The sequence below is a fragment of the Pelophylax lessonae genome (genome assembly GCF_965119305.1).
Source record: "Pelophylax lessonae genome assembly, chromosome: 10".
NCBI lineage: Eukaryota > Metazoa > Chordata > Amphibia > Anura > Ranidae > Pelophylax > Pelophylax lessonae.
In genome coordinates, this window is record NC_138777.1 from 218,811,468 (window position 1) to 218,836,448 (window position 24,981).

The following is a 24,981-nucleotide window of genomic DNA, read 5'->3' on the forward strand; positions in this document are numbered from 1 at the left end:
AACAGAAAAGGAACAGTAATCAAAAAATCACTTGTTACATCCAAGGTATGCAGAATACCATCTCTGAACACACAACAAATCAAATCGTAAAGCAGATGGGCTACAGCAGCAGAAGACCACACCAGGTGCCACTCCTGTCAGCTAAGAACAGGAAACTGAGGCTACAATTCGCAGAGGCTCACTAAAAATTGTACAATAGAAAATTGGGAAATGTTGCCTGGTCTGATGAGTCTCAATTTCAGCTGCAACATTCAGATGGTAGGGTCAGAATTTGGTGTAAACAACATGAAAGCATGTGAAACCAAACAGGTCGGCGCTTAGTTGAATACTTAGGAAACAATCCAGACAATGTCTTTTTTCAGGGAAGGCCTTGCATGTTTCACCAGGACAATGCTAATCCCAATACTGCATCTATGACATGGCTTCCTAGTAGAAGAATCTGAGTGCTTAACTAGCCTGCCTGCAGTCCAGACCTTTCACCAATTGCAAATATTTTATGCAACTTGAAAGCAGAGATACAACAAAGAAAGCCCAGGACTGTTAAGCAGTTAGAATCCTGTATCAGGCAAGAATGGGACAACATTCCTCTCCCAAAACTCCAGCAACTGGACTCCATAAGATCCCAGACCTTTACAGAGCGTTGTTAAAAGAAGATGGGATGCTACACTGTGGTAAACCTGGCCCTGTCCCAACTTTTTTGAGACACGTTGCTGCCATCAATTTCAAAATGACCTTATTTTTTTCTTAAAATGGTACATTTTCTCAGTTTAAATATTAGAGATTATTTTATATTTTATATGTAGCACTGCCCCCTAGAGGACTGCTGAGAATTATACTTTCTGGATTCCCCTGGGTTACCCTTAGCAACTGGCAGCAGACAAATAGCATTTAAAAGTCATTGGCTCAGTCAATAATCAATCCAGGGGATGTTGGTTTTCGTGTTTTTATTTGGAACTGGGATAGGAGAAGGGATGAGTGGGCTACTCCAACTATGAACTATGCACAATTCTGAGGATAACTGGCTGTCGAATGTGGCAAGGCTGCTGCTTCACCTTGCCACTGAAGTGAAGATAGATAATTAATGTGTTCCTGCTTGAGTTACTCTTCAGGGTTCTAACTTGGCACCCCTTTTCTCACTTGCTGTGTGTGCTGACAAGAAACACAAAGAAAGGCGCAACGACCTAGCACATTATCCTCAATATAGGCTTTATTGTTAAAACATAGAAATGGCTACTCACAAGCAAAGGTATAAATCAATCACATCGGACTCAAAATCTTGAGTATCGAGAGAAGTCCATACGAATGTCCCTTGTCCTATTAGGATGACGGCTGACGCGTTTCAAGGCATACGCCTCTTCCTCAGAGCCACCTGTGTGTGCTGACACCTGTCCACTGACTCTCCACTGGAGTGATCCCCTGCCTGGGAAGACCCCCGGCAAGCTTCCCGGTACTCACGGACACTGTTTTTCCCGAGGTTGCTCTGCCTCCAACTCCACCAGTCAGCTTTCCTGGACCTCCTGGCTCAGCTCCACACTACTGGCTCACAAGGCCGACCACCTTAAGAAACATAGAAACATAGAATGTGTCGGCAGATATGAACCATTTGGCCCATCTAGTCTGCCCAATATATCTGAATCCTATGAATAGTCCCTGGCCCTATCTTATATGAAGGATAGCCTTATGCCTACCCCATGCATGCTTAAACTCCTTCACTGTATTTGCAGCTACCACTTCTGCTGGAAGATTATTCCATGCATCCACTACTCTCTCAGTAAAGTAATTTGAACACCATTCACAGCACCAGAAGGAAAGACGAATGTCACCCGCCTTCTGGGACCTGGCTTCCCACCCAAAGACACCCCGTCACATGTGCCCTTGGCTTTTATAATATATCCCAGGATGCACCACTGTTTGTGCCAACCCACTGGGATAGTTACAAAAGCCTGTGTGACCCTGGCTGGGTTTCCTCCACTGTCCAACAGGCTCTCCTATTGGATACAGAGGGGACACTCCCTCAGCCCAGACAAATCACACCCTGGACACATGTAACAGGCCTAACTACTAGAGATCGACCGATTATCGGCAACACCGATATATCGGGGGCCGATATGCACTTTCCCTGATATATCGGAATCGGCCCCTGAGGTTACGGCTATTGCCGATATTTAGGGAAAGTGCATGTTCTGGGGTGATGCCTGCAGCTAGAGGCATCACCCCAGTACCGGTGTCCATAGCCGACGGTCAGCTGACTTGTAATGACAACTGATGCGGCTGAGAAGCCGCTCGGCTGTCATTACAAGGAGCGGGACGGGACGTCCCCCCCCTCCCGCCGCCTTCCACGGAGACCCAGGCATCCTACCTCCACCGCCGCCAAAGAGAAGACCCGGTGTAGCATGAAGATGTGTCCCCGTGAAAGCCGGTATCCCTGCTGCAAGTGCGCACGCGCCGGTCTCCATGTAAAAAACCCGGAAGTGATGTCATGACATCACTTCCGGGTACTCGGCACCAAATTCAAAAATCTGAAAGCATTCAAAACAGCCAAACTTGGCGTTTTGAATGCTTTTCAGTGCCGAGGAGGGGTTTGGGGGTCTAGACCCCCAGATCCCTCCACAAGGAGTACCTTTAGAAAAAAAAAAAATTTTTTACATGTCGGAAAATATCGGCCGATATTCGCAGATACCGATAACCGATGACCAAAATATTGGTATTGGCATTAAAAAAACCATATTGGTAGATCACTACTAACTACTAATCAGGCTTCCCTGGTAAACAGATGGAGACACTAGGCTTTACCTACGTAGCGCCTACCTAAAAGGGAGCTACATATATCATGATTCATGAATAAAGTTTGGGTTTATGAGATTTGCCAATCATTACATTTTGTTTTTATGTAGATTTTACACAGTTTTCCAACTTTTTTTGGAATTGAGGTTGTAGGTAAATAAAAAAATCTATAAATCAGATTTTGATAAATTCTTCTGGATGTGTTTGAAGATTAAATAAAATGTGGAGTCCCCCTTTATATAAAGACCCGTGGATTATTTGTCTCTCCTATCAGTCATATCTCCTTTCCCTACAAGCTGGTAAGAGGAGGGGAGAGCGGTGCAGACAAAGTTCTTCAAGGACTTCTAGCCCTGTGGGATGCATCATACAATTTACAGTCACTTCTGTATATACAGGCAAAAATTGTTTATCTGTAATCTCGGGAGGAAACCGCAGGTGGGCTCGCAATGGCATTTTTCCACTTCACTTTAATGGACGGCTCAGTAGCGGCAGACCATGGTGTAGGCGTGATGATACAATTACTCCTTTAGTGGCACCGGAGACATAAAAGCTTCATTGAATCCTTTCCAGTGGAAGCTACAAAACTCTTCTGCCATTGGTATCAATGTTTTTCTGATGATTAAAAAAGAATATCTTCTATGAAATGATTTCGCATGGGATGCCTGCTAATGGGCACTTTAACTTAAAAGGTAAGTTCAACTTTATCCGGTTAACGACCGCCCGCCGGAGTTATACTGGGGCAGGCAGCCGCTCCTGCGCAAACCGACGTAGGTATACATCGGTCACGCGCCTGCAGCTAGGGGGCGGCCGCCAGCGCGCTCCCACCCCCGCTCGTCAGTGGGGACTCCGTTGTACGGGGCAGGTGGCTCCGATTGCCGTCTGACACCCGCGATCGCTCCCCGCTGAGAGAGAAGAACGGTCGGCTGTTGTAAACACAGCTGACCATTCTTCTCCCTGGAATGATCACAGAGCTCCTGTGATCCTTCTATATAGAATCACAGGTCTCTATGATCATTTCACAAGCCACGCCCCCATACAGTTAGAGACACGCCCCTAGGTAAACATTTAACCCCTTGATCACCCACAGTGTTAACCCCTTCCCTGCCAGTGTCATTAGTACAGTAACAGTGCATATTTTTAGCACTGATTACTGTAGTAATGTCACTGGTACCCCCAAAAATGTCAGTCAGGGGTCCGATCTGTCCGCCGCAATGTTTGCAGTCCCGCAAAAAAATCGCAGATCGCCGCCATTACTAGTAAAAAAATAAAAAAACAATAAAAATGGCATAAATGTTTCCCGTAGTTAGTAAACGCGATAACTTTTGCGCAAACCAATCAAAATACGCTTATTGCGATTTTTTTTTTACCAAAAATATGTAGCAGAAAACAAATTGGCCTAAAATGTTAAAAAAATTTTGATTTTTAAATTTTTTTGGGAATGTTATATAGCAGAATGTGAAAAATATTGTTTTTTTTTCAAAATTGTCGCTCTTTTTTTCAAAAATTTCAAATTCGCACAGGTGATCAAATACCACCAAAAGAAAGCTCTATTTGGGGGGGGGGGGGGGAGACGTAAATTTCATTTGGGTACAGCGTAGCGCAATTGTCCGTTAAAGTAACGCAGTGCCGAATCGCAAAATATAGCCTGGTTAGGAAGGGGGTAAAATCTTCCGGTCTTAAACTGGATAAAAATACGCTCGTTGAGAATTGTATTTGTCAAAGACATGTAGCTAAATACATTTTGCCCTAAATATATGCCAAAAATTGAATATATTGGATATTTTTTAACTTTTAAAAGTAGAAAATGTCAATTTTTCGCAAAATTTTTGCACTTTTTTATTAATATTGCAAAAAATAAAAAGCACAGAGGTGATCAAATACCACCAAAAGAAAGCTCTGTTTGTGGGAAAAAAAAGGACGTAAATTTAGTTTGGGTACAGCATTGCATGACCGCGCAATTGTCAGTTAAAGTCACGCAGTGCCAAGTTGAAAAAAGTGGCCTGGTCATTGAAAATTGATCAATTGATCAGCAAAATCTTCCGGGGCTAAAGTGGTTAAGAAAGGAAAGTATCTGATAATACTGATATAGGTGTGATCAAATGCTTTTAAGGGCAGAGGAGAGATTTGGGGTCTATAAAGGGTACCTGTCAATGCCTATTCCTTTCACAAGCGATGTTTACATTCCTTGTGACAGCAATAAAAGTGATTAAAAAAAATGAAAGAATCAGTGTAAAAAAAAAAAAAAATAAATAATAATTTTTTTTTTTTTTTTTTTAAAGCCCTCCCTTCCCCTCGAGCTTGCTTGCAAAGGCGTTGTTTCTCCCTGCATACGTAAATGGCAATAGCACCACACATGTGACATAGTACCACAAATGCCAGAGTGAGAGCAATAATTCTAGCCCCAGACCTCCTCTGTAACTCTAAACTGATAACCTTTAAAATCTTTTAAAGTGTCGCCTATGGAGATTTTCAAATACTGTAGTTACTGTAGGTGCCATCCACGTGTGCGTCACTTTAAAGCGTGACATGGTAGGTGTCTTTTTACTCGGCATAACACAGCATTTTATATTTTACCCAAAAAGTGGGTATTACATTGTGTCTGTGTGCATTAAAATTCACTCAAGTGTAAATTTTTTTTTTTTTTTTTAAACCACTGCGATAATACAGTGTGACATAAAAAATTGCAAGACCCATTATTTTTTTTCTCTAGCTAAAAAATGAATAATGTTTAGTTCTAAGTTATTTTTTTGCAAAAAAAAGATGATTTTTAAATGCAAACAAACAGTGTCAGAAAAGGCCTGTTTTTTAAGTGGTTAATCAACAGTAGAGTAGCTGGGGCCTTATCCAATTCAAATTCTTAAAATGACTGAGGTCCCTTAACCAGTTCTGGACCGGAAGGATTTGCCCCCTTAATGACAAGGTAATTTTTTGCGATTCGGCACTGTATTACTTTAACCGACAATTGCGCGGTTGTGCAACGCTGTACCTAAATAAAATTGATGTCCTCTTTTTCCCCACAAATAGAGCTTTCTTTTGGTGGTATTTGACCACCTGTGCGATTTTTATTTTTTGCGCTATAAACAAAAAAAGAGCGACAATTCTGAAAAAAAACAAAAAAAACATTATTTTTCACATTCTGCTATATAACATTCCCCGTCCCCATAAAAATTTAAAAATCAAAATTTTTCATCCTTTTAGGCCAATTTGTATACTTCTACATATTTTTGGTAAAAATAAAATTAAGCGTATTTTGACTGCTTTGCGCAAAAGTTATCGCGTCTACAAACTAGGGGAAAGATTTATGTCATTTTTATTTATTTATTTTTTACTAGTAATGGCGGTGATCTGGATTTTTAGCGGGACTGCGACATTGCGGCGGACAGATCGGACCCCTAACTGACATTTTTGACACTTTTGGGGGGACCAGTGACATTACTACAGTAATCAGTGCTAAAAATATGCACTGTTACTTTAAGAATGACACTGGCAGGGAAGGGGTTATCCTAGGGGTGATCAATGGGTTAAATGTGAGCCTGGGTGTAAGCATCTTATCTCCTTCACTCCCTACCAGGCACCCTAACTGGAAATTTAATGATTCTCTTTTGACTTATCTCCCTGACTTAAAGGCCATAGAGGAGGAGCTCCATCTTGTCTTTGTAGATAATCTGGTCCCTGACATGAATCCTGGAGTTCTCTGGGAAACACATAAAGCTCATATCAGGGGAAAACTTATAGAGCTTGGTTCCCGGAGAAAAAAGGAGCGTCTTGCTAGCCAATCTGATCTCGTGCGTGACATTTGTGCCTCGGAGCGATCCCACAAACTCTCTTCTTCCCCCACCTTACTTTTGCAGTTAACTCAGAAAAGAGAAGCCCTCAAACAATTGTACCATGCAGACCATGTAAATAAACTCTGTATGCTTTCGCAACGCTGGTATGAGTGGGGCAATACGCCGGGGAGGCTTTTAGTGAGATGGCTCCACCTCAAAAAGTCCGCAGCCTATATAGCGACGTCCGCTTTGGTCCATGATACGAAAACTATTGCTCGTGTCTTTCAGGCTTTCTACCAAGATCTCTATAACAACACTCCCTCTGATACGGATTCGACTGCTAGACGACAGACGATTAGGGATAACCTGAGCAGTGCTAATATCCCTAGCATTTCCCAGGAGTCACTGCTTGCTCTAGAACAACCTCTCACAACTCAGGAATTAACCACTGCTCTCTCCTCCATGGCTTCAGGCAAAGCACCTAAACCCGAGGGGGTTCACGACTTCCTACTACCGTACCTTTCAGGACACATTACTGCCTCACCTGACAGCCTACGCCAATTGATTGCACGCTGGCCACCCAATTAGACCAGAGACCCTCCACGCACACATTAGTGTTCTCCCAAAGCCGGGAAAGGACCACTCCATTTGTGGCACGCTGGCCACCCATTTAGACCAGAGACCCTCAGCGCACACATTACTGTTCTCCCAAAGCCGGGCAAGGACCCCTCCATTTGTGGCAGCTATCACCCAATCTCGTTATTGAACATAGACCCAAAAATATATGCTAAAGCCCTTGTGAATAGGCTACTGCCTTTTGTTCCTCAATGGATTTCGAGCGACAAGACGGGTTTCATCCCGGGCCACGAGGCACGCAATAATTCTCTGTGTACCCTCTCCTTGATCTTCTATGTCAGGGCCCGCTCCCAGTCCACCCTCCTCCTATCCACAGATGTGGAAAAAGCCTTTGACCGGGTGGACTGGGAGTATCTCTGGGAGACTCTCCTCGCCCTGGGTCTTGGACCTAATATGTTGAACATGATTACGGCCCTGTATGAATCCCCGACCGCTCAAATCCGTATTAATGGCACCCTCAGTGACAAATTCACCAAACACAACGGTACCAGGCAGGGCTGCCCCTTATCACCAGTTCTATTTGCGTTAACTCTTGAACCATTCTTAGTGAGGATTAGACAGAATCCCAATATTCATGGCATCCAGACCCCATCTCAAGAGCATAAATACGCTGATTACGCGGACGACATATTGTTTTACATCCAGCAACCCGTGATAACTCCTACCTAACTACCTAACTTATTATCTGAGTTTAGGAAATTCCAGGAACTTTCTAATTTCAAAATTAATATGGCCAAATCGGAAATGCTCAATATATCTGTCCTGCACCATGTTGCGTCGGCTTTGCAATCTTCTTTCCCCCTCAATTGGCAACGTCATACACTTAAATATCTCTGCATTTTTCTAACTAGGTCAGTTTCCTCTCTGTTCCAATATAATTTTCTCCTGTTACTTAACTCCTTACTCAAGGATATGAGGTCATGGAACCAATTGGCCACCTCCTGGCTAGGTAGAATTAACGTCCTGAAAATGAATGTGTTGCCCAGGGTCCTCTTTCTGTTGCAGATGATACCATATCAGCTCCCATCCACTTTCTTTAAGACATTAAATCTACTGTCCTCGAGATATGTGTGGAATCGTAAACACCCACGCATAGCCCGCTCACTCCTTCATAAACCTAAAGTGAAGGGAGATCTGGCTCTACCCAACTACCTCCAATACTACTATGCAATAGCTCTTCAACGGGCTTCTGACTGGAAACATCATTCAGCCTCCAAAATTTGGGTACAATTGGAAATGGACTTGGCGGGCACGGAGTTATACCCGCTACTTTGGATCCCGAGTTCTTTTTACCCACAGCCTACCACTTTTTCTCCTCTAACTACTACCACCCTCCACATCTGGGACCGACTATGTAAAGCTCATGAATGGCTACACAACTCTCCAATTATCCTTATCCTGGGTCACCCCTTATTCCCGCCTGGCCAATTGGACCCGACTTTCAGCACCTCTTTCCCCTCTGGACCCTTCTTGCTGCACCATGCAGTATTCAAAGAAAAGATTCTGCCCCTACGTAAGCTTTGCACCTCTGCCACTTCTTCTTACATGGATCAATGGCGCTACGCTCAACTACGTAATTTCATACAACAACTTCCGAAACCAATATGCTCTATCTCTGACCTGAATCCGGTGGAAAGCATTTTTGCATCATCTAAACCTCTCAGGGGAACTCTTTCGCTGTTCTATAAAGCCCTACATGTTACCCCTGAGGTTCCCTCTCCATTTTTGAAAGCATGGGAAAAGGACTTATCCACTACCTCATCTGATCATCAAAGGGATAACATCCTTAGATTAGTTCACTCCACTTCTTCATCATCTTTAACTGTTGAAATTAACTATAAACTGCTTACCCGTTGGCACCTAACTCCAGCCAGACTTCACTGCATCTACCCCTCTTCCTTCCCGTTGTGCTGGAGGGGATGTGGTGAAACAGCCACTCATGCACACCTATGGTGGTCTTGCCCTAAAATCCAGGTGTATTGGTCAGAGATCTTGCAACTGATTCACAAAATACAGGGTTTCCCGGTTCCACATGATCCGTGGGTGATCCTACTTCATGGGGTGGCAGAGCACACGGGGCCCTACAAGAGGTCCATTAACCCTCATCTCTTAGATGCTGCAAAGTCTCTTATTCCCTGCCACTGGGCGCAAGCTACAATTCCAACAATCCCCCAATGGCTCAGAAGAGTTGAGCGTACGTACCGTTCGGAGGATCTCATATATTCCCGAAGACATCTTTCCTCACTATCCTGCAAAATTTGGGCGTGTTAGTTGGCCTTCACTACAACTGCCAATTATGCCGCCCTAGTGGCTCTGCCCCCCCCATGGGAAGAAACCCTGCCAATCATTGATCACCTATTGTCACTCTCTCTTCCGTCTAGGCTGGAGACCCCAAATGTATTATGCTAATGTTGGTGATAACCTTCAGTCTTTTGCCTTTGGATGATGCCCTGCAGCTGTGGTTCCCTACTCCCTTTCCCCTCCCCAGTCTTCCTTCTTTTCTTCTTTCTTCTTGGCTCTTCTTTCTTTTTTCCTCTTTTCCTCATTTATTTTTGTGCTAATATTTATCGGTTTTCGGTTCCTTAACTATGAAATACATGTACGGCTTCCTCGACTGGTGGCGTGCCCTCGCCTATGTAGTCGTGCGCTGGGTGTCGTCACTTGTTGACTAAGGCTTGTTACACTGACATGCTACCTCTTGTGTTGAAGTATGCTTACATCTTTGTTTTGAATTGTACAAACGGGATTCATGTTCTCACTTTACACTGTTTGTATTTGAAATTCTTCTTTTCAATAAAAATGTATTTAACAAAAAAATGTGAGCCTAGGGGTGTTTTCTAACTGTGGGGGGAGAGACTTGTGAAATGACCATAGAGACCTGTGATCCTACATAGAAGGATCACAGGAGCTCTGTGATCATTTCAGAGAGAAGAACGGTCTACTGTGTTTACAACAGCTGACCGTCCTTCTCTCTCAGCGGGTGCCCGGTGTCAATCATGTCCGCTGACCCCGTGAATCGGCATCCCTGCTGCCACCCCCCCCCCCAGCACCACTCCCACGAACCGTCGTCCCCGTAGGTCGATTTGCACAGCTGAGCCAGCCTGTCACAGTATATATGCGGTGGACGGTCGGCAAGTGGTTAAAAAATGAGTAAGACCTCATGTACTCTTAACTTGAGTGTAGGAGCTTTTGGAGTGCCAAAGCTCCTGAACTAAACTCCATAAAAGTCTATGTGTCCATGTACACATAGGCTTATAGCAGCGTTTAGGAGCTGCTGTGATTAGATGAGGTTCAATCCCTCGCGTTTAGGATAGCAACGTTTTGACGGGAAAACACAAACCGCGATTTTGCCGCGTTTTCCTGTGGCCCTGCTAAATCTAGGCAGGGTATACATGAAGCCTTAGAGAGTTATATACACAGGCCCATCGCGTCAAGGCAGGCAAAACAAGCAATTGCTTGGGGCCCTGAGCTGGCCTGGGGCCCCAAGACCCAAGACACAGACTGACATTATCCCAAAAGCCCAACACACAAGCGCCACGGCCGCGCGCCACGCCTCACACACAGGCAGCCTGTGACAGGCCGGCAGGCGGGCGCACAGCGGAGGAGCGGCATGACATCACGTGGCGCTGGCTCGCTAGGGGGAGAGTGCGCTGCGGCGCGCATCTGCGCAGTGCGCACCAGCCCTGCCCCAGCCTAGGCAGCCTAAAGCGGGCGCGGGAGTGGCGCCACCCGACCAGGCCCGCAAACTTTGCCAGAGAGAGACACACCACGAGTCATCACATCACATCCTCCTCACACACGTGGACCGGACGATGATCACACTGACAGTCTATCACTCCATTTTTTCGTGCAAAAATTGGACCAATTGGGAACAATATCTACCTGTTAACAGACAGCTGGATAGTCCCATAGCATAAGAAAAAAGTCCCCCTGGTATCATCTAGGGCACATGGTGGGGGAACGGGAGGGGCGATAATATCTGGCAACTTGTTGTATAGGGATCAACTTAAATTACATGAGGTCCACCATGGGCCAAGAAAGGCTCATGGGACTGGCACTGTCAATTGAGCGTGATGTTCGCCAGTCTTTGGACATGGAGGACATTGCGATTGCCTTTGCAGAAAACAAGGCTCGCAAACAACAGTTTTAGATAATTTGCACATGTTTGTGAGAACTGAAAAATGTTAATGTGAGTGTGTGTGTGTAAGTATGTTAGATTTAGTTATTGTGCACTTTTTAATGTATATTTGATTTTATGGTACAGTGGTGTTTTTTGCAAATGTTCAATTGTTGAAAATGTTTAAATTTCAAATATTTTTTCAAGCAGTATTTGCACTGTACTCATTTTTTATTTATATAAAGTGTGGGTGAACTTAAACTGTATGGCTATGCTGTGGTTCCTGTAGGCTTTGGGTGTGTGCGGGGGGGCCTCCATGTCCATTTTGCTTGGGGCCCCCAAATTCCTTCAAACGGCCCTGTATATACAGCTCCAAAAACATGCTTAGGCCTACCTGGTCTTTATATCATTCGAGACAATGCCAAATCTGAAACATCTCCATGCCTGAATAAAATTCCTAATTATATAAATTCTAAGTTTAAAATATTTTGTATCCAAAAGTATCTTACAAGAAAACTATCACAGAGATTATAAGTGCATTACAAAGTCAATTTCCTCCCCATTGTACGTCTCTAAGACTCGCCCTATGATCCATGCGTATCGTAATGCTGAGAAGGAGAAAGAAGATTATCAGCTGTAAGAAGATAGACTGAAGGTTCAGGTCAGAATTGAATATAAAGACACAGAGAAGCTCATCCTGGACAGGTTGGAGAAGATTAATTAATGTTCTGAATCGTGCTAATAAAAGCCAGTTTAGACATGGGGATTGCAAGGTTTAATCCCAGCACAATCGGCGCATTTTAGAAGCTGTCACACTCGCTGAAGGCTTTAGCTGGTGTTTTAGGTTGAAATGAGCTGCAAAGCCAAACCAGAAAAACATAAAGACTGGGATTTCATTGATTTGTCTCTTATCTACACAAAATTAATTAATTACTAGGCCAAGGCGAGAGAAGCTTTGAAGTGTTTTATGGAATCCTACACGCCGTGATTCATGTACACCTGTCCAACTTCTGGGGTTGAACAGTCAGAAATTTTCGACACAAAGTTCTCACCTTGGAAAGGTTCAGCCTACGGGGACCGTGAATTCTCTCCAGATCTCCCAGGTTCTGTTTGATATAGTTGAGTCTTTGAGCGGAGGTTTTGTTAGGAAAAAAAATTCAGTATCAGCACAATCCAAATCTAAATGTCAAAAAGGGAAGTGATTGGCGCTGCCAGGAAAGTAGGTTAATGGGAAATCTGGGTAAGGCTCCTATAGTTCAAGACCAAGTTCAACACATGCAAATGCACATAGAATGTATGTGGGAATGAGAACTATATAAGTAATAGGATATAAAAACACAATGGGTGTGTAATATGTGTGTAAAATTAACACTGTGCTGATACCAAATCGATAAATAAATAAATGTGTTCAATACCTAACGGACTTATTGAGACTCAACATAAATATGCAAATATATGTAAATGTAGGTACAAAAATATAAAAGCATATAAAGATAGTATTAATAAATTATGGTGATATAGAGAGTTAGTGTGCAAAGGTGCTAAAAATAAATATAGTGCACTAATCAAACTAAATAAGGTGCATTCCGAATAGTCATAACCATCTATTCAATAAAGTGCAACTGCATACTCATAAGCAATGAAAATAAATAAGTGGGTGAACTATGTGCATCCCACACTGGTGACAATATAAACACTAGTAAATAAATAAGTGCAGCCGTGCAAATAACTATATAAATTATGAAAGTGAGAACCATATAAATTCAAAGGCTCAAAAAGCAGGTTCTGTGTATTTTAAAATTGTCCAAAAATAGTGCAATCAGAGCTGGTACAGAAATCATAAAATTCTATAGTCCATATAAGGATGGAGTAAGGTGCTCTTTTTTTCTATGAAGCCGGGAGTGCAGTGAGTGGTTGGAAGATAGGGTGCTCCCCCTCTCCTGGGGTCCTGTGCTTACCGGATGTCCGTACCCCTACAGGGGTAAATGGCGGGTCGATAACAGGGATCGCTCCCATACACCGGCAATCTGGTTCCGTCCTATCCTTCCTATTACCACTCGTATCCACTCCTTGCTCCGGTACACATAGGGGTTAAAGCATCAGGGAGAGAGCTCCAGTACAATTCCCGGGTATATGAAAAAGGGGAAAAACAGAAGCCTCCGATAGTGCAGGATTGCCTTTAAAACTTTTATTTAGATTCCAAAAAAGACATGTACTCACATAAAATCAACATGCAGCGCATCCGTATGGCATAGGGTCCGCAACTACCTCGTTCGCGGTGCTCGCCTGGGATCAGCGTGCGTCCCAACCGCCGGATATGCGTTCCTAGCCTCGGGATCGTTCAGACGGAAGTGATGTGGTCACGTTCTCAACGCGTTTCGTCACACTGACGTCATCTGGAGAAGCGTTGACCACGTCTATTCCGTCTGTTTAAGTATTAAGCGGTTACCAGGCAACTTAGTGGAGGAATGTGCAAATGTAAATTCTCCGGCCAATCATCGCAAGGGGCCATGTAATGTCATCTATTGCTAGGCAAACATATTTTGTACGGGCATAACATTAAAAAAATCTACTCGCTATTTGGCAAATAGAAAAAGAGGGGATATCTGAATATAATCTGTTGCTAGGCAGAATTGTATTACTGAAAAACGGGCTAATGGATGGTAAACAAAGAGACAGGAAACCTGTGTGCTCAAGTTCCGTCTCCCCATGCTCACTTACTCACATAAGTAGCATATTTGTTGGCGGCATATATGTAATTAATCTCAAGGGGGATTCATATATAATATATGTCAATAAGGACTAGTCTATGCAAATACCGATAAAAATAATTAATTAAAAACGGGGTTATTTTATATTACAGATAATAAAAATAATTGATCAGGCATTATGTAATATGGAATTCGGGGGGTATTTTGTATAATTATTTGGATGAGGTCCAGAGAAGGCATATTATATGTATAGTATAATGATGGAACTATTTAATCTGATACAATGTTATTATGTTAATTGGACTTTGCTTAATGGTCATCATAGGGGGTTAATTTAAGTCAGGGTAGTTCTATCTCAAAATAGGTTAAAAAATTATTGTATAAAAATACTTAAAAAATCTTAAAAAATCATTCAATTAATGCTATCCAAGGAACAGATTTTTTATATAATCTATGTATAATCAGATAAACTTTGGCACCAGTGGACTGGTAAACTCTCAATACTATAATTAATATGTTAATCACAATTACCAATACAGGAAAAATATATGAAAAATATATATATACATATATAAATACAAATAATAAAAATAAATTTAGATAAATAAAAAAAATATTAAATATAGCAGGTCTCTCTAGGTCAAGATCATGAAAGACACTAAGAAGTGAAAGTCGAATTATATGTGTAATATGTGCTAAAGGGCCCGAAAATGAAAATAAGTGGAAAAAATAGATGTGACCCTTATAGAGCTAAAATTAAAGGTGAACAGTAGTGTATATACTAAAGACTAAAAATGTGCTTAAAAGTTTAAATATAGAAGGTGTAAAATTATATAGATATTGTAAAAATTTGAATAAATAAAAATAGATAAAATTATGGCATAACTTGGTTGCAGTATAAAATTGGTAAAACCTGACATGACAATTCAAACATAATTAATTTAGTGGTTGGAAATGAAGCAATTCAGATCTATATCAAGGTTCAACCCTCCAGGTTGGAGTGATTCCAATTGGAAAATCCATTTCGTTTCGTTTTTAGAGATTTTTCTCGTTTTATTCTCTCCCCTCCAATGTGCTCTTATAGTATCGATGCCATAAAATAATAGTCCCTTGGGATTCTTATCGTGCGTTTCCAGAAAATGTCTGGATAACCCATGCTTGGGGAAACCCTTTTTGATGTTTTTAATATGTTCTCTTATACGCACATATAGCGGTCTAGTGGTCCTGCCCACGTATTGTTATTCAGTTCCCTAATGAAGGAGTCCAATGTATCTGATGGTCCACTCCATATCATAAAGATATCGTCTATGTATCTTCGGTAAAGACTCAAATGGGGCCTTTGCGTATTATGAATGAGTTCTTCTTCTAGTAGGTTCATAAATCATTCATAATACGCAAAGGCCCCATTTGAGTCTTTACCGAAGATACATAGACGATATCTTTACGATATCTTTATGATATGGAGTGGACCATCAGATACATTGGACTCCTTCATTAGGGAACTGAATAACAATCAGTATGGGATCAAATTTACAAGTAACCAGGATCTAAGACAAGTTGACTTTCTAGACCTACAAATTTTTAAAGATAATGATATGCTTTCTACAAGGACTTTTTTTAAACCAACAGACAAGAATGGGTATATCCCTACATCAAGCTGCCATCACCCCAAGTGGAAGCAGAATATACCAAAGGGGCAATATATGAGGTTAAGAAGAAATTGTGGCAGGATTGAAGAATATAACGCACAAGCAAAAACACTCACTGAGAAATTTATTGAAAAGGGATATGATAAGAAAATACTTGAGATAACCATGGATAAAGTTAGGAACATGAGAAGAGAGGAGTTATTGATAGAGAAACCCAAGAACAATAGAAATGATTTTGACCTTGCTTTTATCACTGGTTTTAATAATCAATATAAACAAATGGAAACTATTTTTAAAAAATATTGGCCGATTTTAAGATCAGATAGGACTTTGGCTAAGATCCTACCCAGCAAACCAAAATTTATCTATCGGAAAGCACCTGCACTCAGGAATAGGTTAGTTCATAATGTGATAGACCCACCCAAACAAATAAAAATCTTTCCCGATCTAAAAGGGTTTATAAGATGCCGTAAATGCCTTGCATGCAAAAATAATACAGCACAACCAAGAAAGATGACGGAATTTAGATCCTTTGCCAATAAACGGAAATTCAAAATTAGTGAGCTGATTACATGCTCCAGCACTCACGTCACTTACGTTATTGAGTGCCTGTGCCATAAACAATACGTGGGCAGGACCACTAGACCGCTATATGTGCGTATAAGAGAACATATTAAAAACATCAAAAAGGGTTTCCCCAAGCATGGGTTATCCAGACATTTTCTGGAAACGCACGATAAGAATCCCAAGGGACTATTATTTTATGGCATCGATACTATAAGAGCACATTGGAGGGGAGAGAATAAAACGAGAAAAATCTCTAAAAACGAAACGAAATGGATTTTCCAATTGGAATCACTCCAACCTGGAGGGTTGAACCTTGATATAGATCTGAATTGCTTCATTTCCAACCACTAAATTAATTATGTTTGAATTGTCATGTCAGGTTTTACCAATTTTATACTGCAACCAAGTTATGCCATAATTTTATCTATTTTTATTTATTCAAATTTTTACAATATCTATATAATTTTACACCTTCTATATTTAAACTTTTAAGCACATTTTTAGTCTTTAGTATATACACTACTGTTCACCTTTAATTTTAGCTCTATAAGGGTCACATCTATTTTTTCCACTTATTTTCATTTTCGGGCCCTTTAGCACATATTACACATATAATTCGACTTTCACTTCTTAGTGTCTTTCATGATCTTGACCTAGAGAGACCTGCTATATTTAATATTTTTTTTATTTATCTAAATTTATTTTTATTATTTGTATTTATATATGTATATATATATTTTTCATATATTTTTCCTGTATTGGTAATTGTGATTAACATATTAATTATAGTATTGAGAGTTTACCAGTCCACTGGTGCCAAAGTTTATCTGATTATACATAGATTATATAAAAAATCTGTTCCTTGGATAGCATTAATTGAATGATTTTTTAAGATTTTTTAAGTATTTTTATACAATAATTTTTTAACCTATTTTGAGATAGAACTACCCTGACTTAAATTAACCCCCTATGATGACCATTAAGCAAAGTCCAATTAACATAATAACATTGTATCAGATTAAATAGTTCCATCATTATACTATACATATAATATGCCTTCTCTGGACCTCATCCAAATAATTATACAAAATACCCCCCGAATTCCATATTACATAATGCCTGATCAATTATTTTTATTATCTGTAATATAAAATAACCCCGTTTTTAATTAATTATTTTTATCGGTATTTGCATAGACTAGTCCTTATTGACATATATTATATATGAATCCCCCTTGAGATTAATTACATATATGCCGCCAACAAATATGCTACTTATGTGAGTAAGTGAGCATGGGGAGACGGAACTTGAGCACACAGGTTTCCTGTCTCTTTGTTTACCATCCATTAGCCCGTTTTTCAGTAATACAATTCTGCCTAGCAACAGATTATATTCAGATATCCCCTCTTTTTCTATTTGCCAAATAGCGAGTAGATTTTTTTAATGTTATGCCCGTACAAAATATGTTTGCCTAGCAATAGATGACATTACATGGCCCCTTGCGATGATTGGCCGGAGAATTTACATTTGCACATTCCTCCACTAAGTTGCCTGGTAACCGCTTAATACTTAAACAGACGGAATAGACGTGGTCAACGCTTCTCCAGATGACGTCAGTGTGACGAAACGCGTTGAGAACGTGACCACATCACTTCCGTCTGAACGATCCCGAGGCTAGGAACGCATATCCGGCGGTTGGGACGCACGCTGATCCCAGGCGAGCACCGCGAACGAGGTAGTTGCGGACCCTATGCCATACGGATGCGCTGCATGTTGATTTTATGTGAGTACATGTCTTTTTTGGAATCTAAATAAAAGTTTTAAAGGCAATCCTGCACTATCGGAGGCTTCTGTTTTTCCCCTTTTTCATACACCCGGGAATTGTACTGGAGCTCTCTCCCTGATGCTTTAACCCCTATGTGTACCGGAGCAAGGAGTGGATACGAGTGGTAATAGGAAGGATAGGACGGAACCAGATTGCCGGTGTATGGGAGCGATCCCTGTTATCGACCCGCCATTTACCCCTGTAGGGGTACGGACATCCGGTAAGCACAGGACCCCAGGAGAGGGGGAGCACCCTATCTTCCAACCACTCACTGCACTCCCGGCTTCATAGAAAAAAAGAGCACCTTACTCCATCCTTATATGGACTATAGAATTTTATGATTTCTGTACCAGCTCTGATTGCACTATTTTTGGACAATTTTAAAATACACAGAACCTGCTTTTTGAGCCTTTGAATTTATATGGTTCTCACTTTCATAATTTATATAGTTATTTGCACGGCTGCACTTATTTATTTACTAGTGTTTATATTGTCACCAGTGTGGGATGCACATAGTTCACCCACTTATTTATTTTCATTGCTTATGAGTATGCAGTTGCACTTTATTGAATAGATGGTTATGACTATTCGGAATGCACCTTATTTAGTTTGATTAGTGCACTATATTTATTTTTTAGCACCTTTGCACACTAACTCTCTATATCACCATAATTTATTAATACTATCTTTATATGCTTTTATATTTTTGTACCTACATTTACATATATTTGCATATTTATGTTGAGTCTCAATAAGTCCGTTAGGTATTGAACACATTTATTTATTTATTGATTTGGTATCAGCACAGTGTTAATTTTACACACATATTACACACCCATTGTGTTTTTATATCCTATTACTTATATAGTTCTCATTCCCACATACATTCTATGTGCATTTGCATGTGTTGAACTTGGTCTTGAACTATAGGAGCCTTACCCAGATTTCCCTTTAACCTACTTTCCTGGCAGCGCCAATCACTTCCCTTTTTTACATTTACACCTGACGCTCCCCCATTGGGGGTGCATCTTTTGGAGTGGGCAGCAGCCATTAGTGTTTTATTTATAGAAATTTTACGCACTATTTTATAGATAGCTTATCCTAAGCGCGGATCTTTCTTCTTTTCTTCACAATCCAAATCTAACCTCTTTAGATGTTCATTTTATTTTGGACTCTTTTTTTCTACAATCAGAGCCCAACTTTTAAGCTAACTAAACTGGAAACCCAACTTGCTGTTTTAAGATTCCCAGTCCCAGTTTTGTATGGAGTGGTGAACAGTAAGGCAACCTTTGTCTGCTTTTTTAAAGCCGATCTTCACTCTGCCCCCCCAATTTTTTTTTTTTTATCCCCCGCTCGCCTCGTTGCCATGCCTACACAGTTTAGGTACCCGCCTGCCCAGCGGATCCAGTGTTTTTTTTTGCTGAGATCAGCTACTCTTCTGCCTCCACGCATGGTTTCACGCCGCCATTTTCTTCAGTGTCATCATCGGAAAGCTGGCTCTTCCAGGTTCAGCTGGAAGCTCTCATATGACATGTCGCTAGGCCCCAACTCCCTTGTCAATCAAAGTCTACGTAAGTCACGTATCCCAGTAGGCCAAGCGTGCAAAGTGAAGTCCATAAAAGTCCAAAACAATATTATTGATAAATTCCAGGACCAAACTCCCTTAAGGGTATGTGCTTACCAGATGAAGGTAAGGAAAAGGCAGTCTCGCTGCGTGGAAACTTGTCACCTTGACAGTAGATCCAAGCTTCTATGATCGATCAACTCAGTGGACATGGGATCATGAAAAGCAAAAAAAAGTACCGCAATAGCGTAAAACCCAACAAACAAATTGTGACTATCACCAAAGGTGTGGGTAAATGAAAATTGTGATGTGATATGACCTCCACCACAATAAATGAAATAAATAAATCATGCAAAAATATAGGGAACTTAGGGTGAATAACCCCTACCAGAGAGGTTAAGGGTTGATGCCTTGAGTGATTAATGTGTATCGGTTGGAGTAGCCTCTTACCAAACAAAAAAAAAATAATGACACAGTGAAGAAAACGTTGAAAAAAAGGTAATCGTGCTGAACCACCACCAGCTGAATTCGCCTCTTACCCTGGATAGATATAGATTAGCCAAAGTGCACTAAACAAATCCAGTGTACCACTCAGGAGCCAGCAATTTCACACCTGTGAGAGTTGCCTCTTACCACATATGAAGTTGTATCAAGCCTGTAGGGTAAATCAAGTGGCCAAAGACCGACCCCAAATTGAATCCAAGCCTGTGTATATACGAATAACCAGGGGATCCGACCAGAGGTGTAGGTAACTGGGTCTCAGAAGTTTCAGCAATATAGGATATCACCACCATAAGAAGAAAGAAAGGGCTCCCATAGCGTAAAACCATAAAAGCATTTTATTCCATAAAAGCAAAAAAACTTACAAAGACCAGGAATGGGTGAGCAATGGAGGTTGCCGCCGGCTGGACGGCTCCGCTCGTCCGCACTCGTGGGTCGCAGTCAGATGACGTCAGTACGCCGTTGCCCTGACGACGTTTCGTCACAGATGACGTTATCAAAGGTGCGGACGGCGTACTGACGCCATCTATTTATAAGAAGAGAGGACTGGATGCCCGGAAGTGGGTGAAGACCGTTCCGCCATCATTGAAGAGGTAATCAGAACTATTACGATCATACATCCACCATCGGGCAAACAATTTAAACTAAGCTGTTCTACGCAGCACAAATAACACCCAAAGGGTTGTCAACCCGTGCAAACAATACATTGGTGCAATACATATATAATAAACAATAATGTCAATCCCATAGAGAGGGCTGGCTGCAACGCCATCTAGTGGATATTTGATATATTAAATATGAAAGGTCCATATATATGATCTTATTCACATAGACCCCATCAAGACAACAACAATATTAACCTATTGAATATAATCAAAGGTTGCTGATATATGAAATAAAGTTAATCCTGACAAACCGCTCTCAATCATTGTGTATATTGGGTCAAGAACCGAAACCAACTCAAAAAATTTTGGCCCCACCCTACATCAATAAATGTCACATATACCAGTTATATATTGGTGTTGTCCTGTTACAATCTCAAATGAAATTTAAATGATATACATATTTAAAATTTGTAAAATTATAATAAAAACAATATTTGGTCAAGTGAACTTAATCCAAAATGTACAGGTGATATCATACATCTCCATCAGATGATGAAAATATATTAATAACAATGGAAATAAGGGCTTATATGACTGAATAACCGGATCAAACTAAGCATTATTTATGAACGCATTCACTTCTATATCCACATTCAGTCCAAACGGTACATAAGTTTTGACTCGGTGAATCCAGGTCATCTCTAATTTAGAGATGCCTCTAACTAGGGGTTCACCTCTCCAGTGTGGTGTGAATTTATCTATCCCTAAAAATAAAGTATTAGCGGGATTTTTACCATGAACAAGAGCGTAGTGTTTGGACACTGAGTGTTTAGGAAATCCCTTAAGGATATTGGATATGTGTTCATTGAGTCTCACTTGTAGCGGTCGTTTAGTTCGGCCTATGTATTGTAACCCGCATGGGCACTGGAGTAAATATACAATGCCAGTGCTCATGCAGGAAACAAATGGTCTAATGGCATGAACTCTACCTGTACTGGTAGAAGTGAATTCTTTAACTGTTCTACGCTTGTTAGAGCTAAAGGAACAAACCCGACATCTATTACATTTATAGAATCCAGTCATTTGGCTTAAAAAGGTAGGTTTAGGAGCTGGTGGTTCTAAAATGTTAGGTGCCACCTTGTCTCTCAAGGTGGGAGCCCCTCTAAACACCACACGTGGTCTATCTGGCAAAGTGCTGCCCAAGACAGGGTCATTCCCTAGAATGTGCCAATGACGGCTGACAATGTTCTTAATACTCATATGCTGGCTAGAGAAAGAAGTGACAAAAGGCAGGCCGAATGATGAATCCTTAGGATCCACTTTTGGATTCCCACTCAGTAGTTGACTTCTGTCTATTCGACTAACCTCCGTCAGGGTCTCTCTAAGGAATCCCTCGTCATATCCCTTATCAAGAAATCTCTTAGTGAGGACACGGGCCTGAGTTTGGAAATCATGAAAGTCACTACAGTTGCGCCTAATGCGGAGGTATTGGCCTTTGGGTATGGCCCTCAGCCAAGGTGCATAATGGCAACTATCGGTAGGAATATATGAATTCCTATCGGTTGCTTTAAAGTATGTGGACGTACAGAACTGTCCTTCTTTGATGTTAATAGTAAGATCAAGAAAATTGATAGTAGACTGGCTGCATTCATAGTTTAACTGTATACCCCGATCATTGATGTTTAAATGATCTAAAAAGGATATCAAGTCACTGTAATGGCCATCCCAGAGGAGGAGCACGTCATCTATATACCTAGCCCAAAGGAGTATCTGCGGTCTACGATGGGCATAGATGACGCCCTCCTCCCACTGGGCCATAAACAGATTTGCAAGGGATGGGGCATATTTGGCACCCATGGCCACACCGGTGACCTGGCGATAGAATTGCCCGCTATACCAAAAATAATTATGGTGGGTTGCAAACTCCAATAACTCCATAATAAATGATATCTGGATAGCCGGCAAATCAGAATTCCTATTGAGAAACATGTTAACCGCATTTAGCCCAACACTATGTGGAATGATTGTGTATAGGGAAGAGACATCAGCTGTGACCATCCAAAGATTATCAGTGGGGGTCACGTTGGTCAAAAGACCAATGACATGTCTCGTGTCTTTAATATAAGATGGTGTATTTTGCACCAGTGGCTGCAGATAAGAGTCAATGTACTTCCCCACCCGGGACGTCACAGAGTCGATGCCACTGACAATGGGACGACCCGGGGGGGAAGTCAGACTCTTATGCAGCTTCGGTAGATAGTAAATAACCGGAGTGCGGGGGCATTTGGGGATCAAAAATGCCTTTTCTTTTTTATTGATTATATTTTGATTGAATCCTCTTTCTACAATACCCTCAAGAATCTTTTTATAGGAAACTTTGGGATCCCTAGATAGAGGGACATAGGTTAAGTTGTCACCTAAAATCCGATGCATCTCCCGGTTATAATCGCTACGGTCAAGTACAGCGATCCCACCCCCCTTATCCGCTGGCCTAATGACCAGGTCTTTATTGTCACAAAGGGAATCTAATCCCTTTTGTAGGTCGGCGGACAAGGAGGTTTTATGTGGTTTGACCCTATCCAGATCTCTAAGTAACACATCCCTAAATACCTTTAGTGATGGAGCTAAAGAACCAGGCGGGTTAAATAATGAGGCATTAGAAAGCCCTGAGTGTTGAATCTCAGAGCTAACTAAGCGATTTTCCTTAATAGGGTTACTCAATATGTATCTTTTTATATTGAGTTTTCTTACAAATTTATGGATATCCATGTACGTCTGGAACTTATCCAGACGTTTCGGAGGAGCATATTTCAAGCCTTTATCCAATAAAAGTTTCTCGGGTTCAGATAGTACTACCTTACTCAGATTAAATATACCAGCCCCAGCTATGTTTTTACTTTTTTTAAGTTTGATGCGCCTGCCTCCTCGGTTTCCTCTTGTGGCTCGGCGGGGCGCTTGGTTCCCTGTGTGGCCCTGGGAAAACCCCACCCTGGATAGCTCTGATTGGTGGGTATCTGGGATGATGTATTATCTGACGTTATCTCCCTAAGGGGCTGAGAAGCACTTTGGTTGGGGGGAGGTAAGGTGTTGTTAGGGCCCTCATTGTCCCTTAAAGGGTAAAATCTATTTTCCACTGGGACGTTATATTGATAGTTATCATGTCTATTATCAGGCCTACCCTGCCAATAAGGCTCCCTCAAAGAGCCCCTAAAAGGCCCTGTGGGCGGATCATACCAACGTCTATCAGGTCTAGGGGGGCTCTGATCATATCTCCCATATGAGTGGCGTTGGTGGCCATAGTCAGGACCCTGATCCCTATAGTGATAGGATGGTTCAGGATAATTATAGGGCCCCTTTCTCCATTGCGGAGTGTTGGGATAACCAGATGAATGGGTGTATTCCCTTTGATGATAATTCGGAGTGTTAGGTTGATCCCTCTCCCCTTGTTGCCAATTGGTTTTATAACCCTGGTTGTTATATGTACCATTAGATTTGGGTTGATTCTGTGGTTGTTTACCTTTTTTGGGGTTAGGTCCCCTATGGGGTGATTTGAATGAAGGGCGTCTATTTTTCTGATGTGCACCCTTTTTTTGTGGCTTTTTATTGATGTCCACTGTTAGTGGGGGAACTGGGGCAGCTCTATTGATTTGAGCGGTAGAGATCTCCATGCCCTCTTCTTCTGAATTTAATTCAGCCATTAGCCGTTTCTGCCATTCAAAAACGCCACTAGAATGGTAATCTTGGAGATCCCTATTGAACTTCTTGCGTTTCTTGATTTTCTGATCTCTCTCCTCCTTTTCAAGATTTTTTAATAGATCAGCTGAGGAAGATTTATATTCTTCACTTTCCTTATAGGGTGCCAATTTCTCTTTGACTATTTTTATTTCGTCATCGAGTCTGGAAAGTTTAGCACTCTTCCTACCTGACAGGAAACGCAAGAAGTTCACCCCTGCTTCATTGAAATATTTATACCAATCCTCTAACTCAACTTCACCGAGCTGAGGACAAACCTCCCACCTGAGGCTTCTAGGGACCATAGTCTTTTTGATATAGGTGTCCAAAAAGGCTATGTCCCATTGAGTATGGATCTCTGATACAAGTAAGTTTTTCAGCCTCATAAAGAGTCCACTTACATCGGTTTCCTCTGTGGAAAGTACCTCAAAAACCCCGTCAGTATTAAGTGACCTAGAGGCTCTATATTCAAAGATATCCATTTTGTATGGATATATCCAAAAGCAGCAGTTAAAGGTCAAAA